Source organism: Lactuca virosa, chromosome 3, assembly GCF_052849685.1.
Source record: "Lactuca virosa cultivar CGN04683 chromosome 3, Lactuca_virosa_CGN04683_v6, whole genome shotgun sequence".
Lineage (NCBI taxonomy): Eukaryota > Viridiplantae > Streptophyta > Magnoliopsida > Asterales > Asteraceae > Lactuca > Lactuca virosa.
In genome coordinates, this window is record NC_136428.1 from 82,681,694 (window position 1) to 82,687,543 (window position 5,850).

Genomic DNA, 5,850 nt, shown 5'->3' on the forward strand with positions numbered 1-5,850 from the left:
ACATCCAAACACTTTTATTTTTGTTCTTCTTGTGATACTTATTCGGTCTTTTATATTTTGGATGTTCTTATACTTTTGTAAAATATGGTTATATTTTAAAGTATAATTCTTGGTCAGAGTATTTTATCCCATTGTATTTATAGGTTGTATATCTTTTATGATTTGATATACTGAGCTCACTATAAACCTGGCTCTGATACCAATCTGTCACACCCCAAAACCGGAACGGCGGAAACGTTCTGGGATGGAGGACGTCATGTCAAGTATCACAACATATGCAGTATAGTAATCAAAGTACTACAACCATTGCATTAATAGTAATAATTTTACATAGTTTACATTTAACAACAACATCAAAAGTAGATATAGGAAATAACATAAGCTGCAGCTTGGTACTAGGCTGACTTCGCAAAAGCTCCCGGAGTGTACTTGTCTACTAATGACCCGAGAATACAAGTTATTTTGAAAGCGAGTATCAGCATTTTAATGCTGGTGAGTTCATAAGTATTTAATGACATTGGTATAAATACATGTTTTTATTCAAAATAATCTCACTAGATAATGGTGATTTGAGTTTACAAAGTATTAGAATTCTTTCCAGACGATCCTATATTTTCTAATAAAAGTAGTCTTCTACCAAGACCCAATTGTTTTATGTTTAAGGAGTAATTTCCCCCAAAGGTAACTATTATTATCAAAATATAGTTTATACTTTAAGGAATATGTGAGAAGATCACAAGCAAAAGTGAATAAAACATAGACTCCAGGTGGTATCGAATGAACCATACGCCTCGGAGAGTCTAAAGGAATGAAGTATAGACTCCAGGCGGTATTAAGTGAACAATACGCCTCGGAGAGTCTAAGTGAATGAAATACAGACTCCAGGCGGTATTAAGTGAACAATACGCCTCGGAGAGTCTAAGTGAATGAAATACAGACTCCAGGCGGTATTAAGTGAACAATACGCCTCGGAGAGTCTAAGTTAACCTTTAATCCTAAGTAGGTATGTTTAAAGGTTTAATATGAGGCCTGGTGTATGACTAGGAAAATATATTATGATGGTTTTATATGTAGAAAATACCGTGATAATACTTATTACCTTAAAGCCATGGATTATAAGGTAATTGTAAAGATACTCGTAAACATACTGATTGACGGATGTAAACACGACGACCTGCTGGCGTCGAAATGAATGTGACATTTGTCACCCCTTGGCTTGGTCGGCCGGGACTGTAGCTAGCAGTCAGGATGTGGGATGGTCTGTCCCGTATAGATCTATACACACAATGCCCGCTCTCCCTCCAGGAGACTCTGGTTACCACTCGACAACGGTGAAATCCACGTCATGAGGATGTATCTCGTGTTTTGATTTCTTTAAACCTTTCTTGTTACTATAAGTACAAGTTCTTAGAATATAGATATAACTAAGTTCTCTTTCATGAAAGTCATGGTTGGTTTCTAAACTATACCTATTATAGTTTACTCGAGAGGTTATCTAGATGCCTTTGCTACCCAAAGGTGTTGAACTGGAATAAGAGTATTAACATCTAACCAGATATACATAATATATAACTAGGATTTCAACGACACTCGGACAAATAACCGGATGCTCTAAGTCCACAACCAAACAAGGAACAGGAAATAAAGCAGGTTATAAGTCCTAAGTCCTTCAAACCCTACTTATATAACTATATCTATATAGACATGATTCTATCAAGAATATAAGTTTAAAAGACTTTGATAAAAGCTTGGTAATTTAAAAGAGATTTTGGTACTTTAAAAGAGATTTGAAAACAATATTTGGAAACCTTTAGCTGGATAAAACAGTTTAACACGCAGAAATCTTTTTGCTATACAGTTATTAATCACATATGGTTGATATAATAAATTTATAGTTCAACTTGTATTCCCCCCCATAAAAGCATTTAAAATCATTTAAAAAGGTTGATTAAGGGGTATGAACTCACCTGAAGTGGGTGATTCGGATGAACGGGTGGTATAGGATGCTAAGTGTCAAGTGAGGACTTGAACACACACGCAAATCCTATTGAGCGTGAAATGATGCATTTATGTATCTAATTAGTCATTTAATAATTAATTAAGCAAGTAAAGACACTCAAATACATGAAACCACTTTGTTTCAAGTGCTAGGAGTGCTAAGGGTTGCATCTTAAGAGAGTATGGCCTCACATTGGAGTTTACTCCCCATATGGTAGCACCATATGGGTTTACGGTTCTGGGACCATTTCCCCCATGAGTTTACGGCCGTAAACTCATGTCAATGGTGTCATTGGGTGTTTTAAGGTCCTAAACCACACAAGGAAGTAAGCTAGACTCGAATCCAAGGCTTAGGAAGTGACTAGGGCTCGAAATGGCCCTTCTTTGGAGTTTACGGTCCTTGGACCACTCCTTGGGAGTTTACGGTCGTAAACACATGTGTTTACGGTCGTAAACCCATGAGTTTACGGCCGTAAACTCATGGTTACCCAACCATTCCGTGTTTTGGTGTTTCTAGCTCATGCATGCAAGGTTCTAGTCCTTTATACAAGCCATAGAAGGTGTTAGGGGCACCTAAACCCCACTTGAAGGTGTTTACGGTCTAAGGAGATCTCCTTGAACCGTAAACACATATGTTCTTGGGGATTTTGATGTTCTTCGAGGGTTTAACATGCATTCTAAGCAAACAACTAGTTAGGAGGAGTGTACTTACTTATGGGAAGCTTGTAGGAGTGTTTAGGGGCCAAGAACACTAGTGTGTGTTCTTGGTGTTTTGAAGAACACTTGAAGATCTAAGAAAAGATGAAGAATCCATGGATGAAATGATGTATAAACACTAGATTAAGTGTTGCATGTTCGAATCTAGGAAGGAAACACTTACATTTTGGCGGATTTGAAGAGATGGTCTTATGATAGTTGAGAGAAAACTTGGGTGTTCTTGAACTAGCAAGTGGGAAAGTGAGCCAAAAATGACTAAGTGTCATATTTATACTCTTTAGAGTTTACGGCCGTAAACTCCATGTTTGGGGCCGTAAACTCCAAACTCTTGGAGTTTTGAGACTTACGTGATGCACGACAACCACTAAAGTATACTTCCTTTTATTTGTTCGCTTGACGAGTATAAAATAAAAACACCCAATGGACTGAAAACCGGCCAAAAACGTACTAAAATGAATTTGGATTTAATTTGATGTGCTTGACCGCGGAGTTTACACAAATGAAAATTTCGGGTTGTCACAATGTACTTCATCAACCACCACAAACACTTTCACATCCCTTCCTCCACTACATTTGATTACATTTATCAACATTCTAACATCCATGTCTTCAACTATAGCTATATAATAATTTAATTCAGGATGATCGAAACGAAGACTAATTCTATATTTGTCTAACAAACCAATTTTGCTTCTCACCAAAGATACAACATCACTATAACTAATATACTCAGAAAATATCAAAGCAAATTCAGAAATACCTCCCTGTGGACATACGTATTCCAGATTTGTTTCAATAACTTGCCATCTCCCACCGGTTACAAGACAAACCAAATATTCAATCATTTTTTAGAGAGATTTTAGAGAAATTTCCTAAACAAATAACAAATAAACTGATAATTTTCTACAAAAGTTTATATATAGTAACATTATTTCGTAGTCAACCCAATTGATTTCATAGTCAAATTAAAAAATAAAAAAATAAAAAATAAAAAATAAAACGCAAATTCGCAGATGTAATACAGAGAAAATCGCAGATGGACACAGTCCATCTGCGATTTTAACCCTGAAATGCCCTATATATACAAAAAAAAAATTAAAAAAATTAAATCCACTTGCGAATGTACAAGTGGCTAAAGCACACTTGTGCTTTAGCCACTTGTACATTCGCAGATGGAAAAGTCAAATCGCAGATGGACCATTCCCATCTGCGATTTTGAAGGCCATTTTTGCAATTTCGATTTTTTTTGGCTATTTTCCGCAAAGTGATTAGGATAATTGGCTATTTTTGTCATTTTCTCAATAGTAAATTATCATGAAAAATTCTTATAATTTTTGTGTAACTGTTTTACAGTGTACATAATCTGGGAAAAATATTAATATGCGTTTTCAAAAAGTTGAACACAATTTTTCTGATTTTTGTGTATTTATTCTATAAAAATAGAAATTCAAAAATTCATAAAACTTTTTTTTACAAGTGTTATTACACATACTTAAGCTGGGAAAAATATAAAAATGGATTTCTAAACTATTTAACCCAATTTTATGATTTTTGTACATTTAAGTGTATTAAATCTTGGGAAAATAGAAGAAAAATAGCATACAGAAGATAAAAATCATCAACATTTTTATGTATGATCCTAACATATTATAAGAGTTTCTGGTAAATTTTCATGAATTTTGGATGAGTAAAACTATTTTTCCTGTTTTTAATCCATTATAAACATCAAAATCCTCGAAAAATAGATAAATATTTTGTAAAATTCCCAAAATATTTTTCTGAGTCTTAAATATAAGGTACAAGCTGCGAAAAATAAGAAATAATATTTTCACATTCCATAAAGTGGTTTTATGATTTATTGGAGCTAAATAAAAAAATTAAAAACCATAATAAACAGTAACGAAAATCGATGAAACCTCATGAGAGATGTTTACTAACCTAAAGGGTCATCCACAAATATTTTCCAGAATTTATTTACAAGTGTAAGTATTTTGTATGCTTTAACAATCTATTTTATTATTATTTTCATGTAAAAATAAAGAAAATATATATTAAGCTGAAAATTTCCAGAATGCATATTCAAACAATTTAATAACAATAAAAAATTGTTTTCTTATTTTTGATGTCGAAAAACATGCCTAAAGGCTCAAACAATTATAGAGAAAACTTGATTCTTGTGATTTTGGTAAAGATTACTGATGTTACTTTGATAATTTTTGCAACATGTTCCATAGACTTTTGAATCAAGATCTTTTTATACCTCTTAATACATGATGTTAAGTGCTCAAATTAATTTTTACTTGATTTTTAGTGATGAATAAGACCTTTGAACATGCAATACAAAACTAGTATTCACAAAAAGGTGCTGATTGAGCAACAGTTTTGTAAAAATTGATAAAAATCGAAATATTGGAATTTTCCCGTGAGGTTAGATGGGTTTGAAAGCTAACTCAAAATATTATATTTCAGAAAAAGAATATCGAATTTTGGTTAAGAAATGAGTGAGATATGACAGTTTAAAGTAAGGTAAAGAAATCTGGCAGATTGCGTGCATGATGATTGGTTAGAAAAGTGAGTTTTCATCATTTCTTTGAGTAATTCTTTTGAAATATTTTAAAGATATCATGATAAACTTATATTCTAGTCATGTTTCAAGAGATCAAAAGATTAAAACTTATCAAAATGTATACATGCATTTATGAACAAAATTTTTGCACTAAGATCATGAACATGCAACCTTGTTTATCATACATGCATGGTGTTAAAACACATCCATGATGTTCTAAAAACCATTTTAACAAAAAGAAAACATGTTTGAAGAAGATGAAGAAGGAGAAGAAGGAGAAATTATAAGAAAATAGCAAAACTTGAAGGAAAAGTGAAGTAGAATGAAAGAAAATTCAGGATTACCTTCAAGATTACTTCAAATGATGAATATTTAGATTTTAAGGTGTGTTCTTGGAGCCATTTTTCTATAACATTTCGTGGTTAGGGTGAGGGGAAGAGAGAAAATGTGATGGTGATGAAGAGTGTGAGAGAGAATGAGGAGGTGAAGTGTGGAGAGGTGAGAAATGATTCAAATTTTGGGGAAGAGAGATAATGGGAGAGAGAGGACGAATTTTCGGGGGGGGGGGG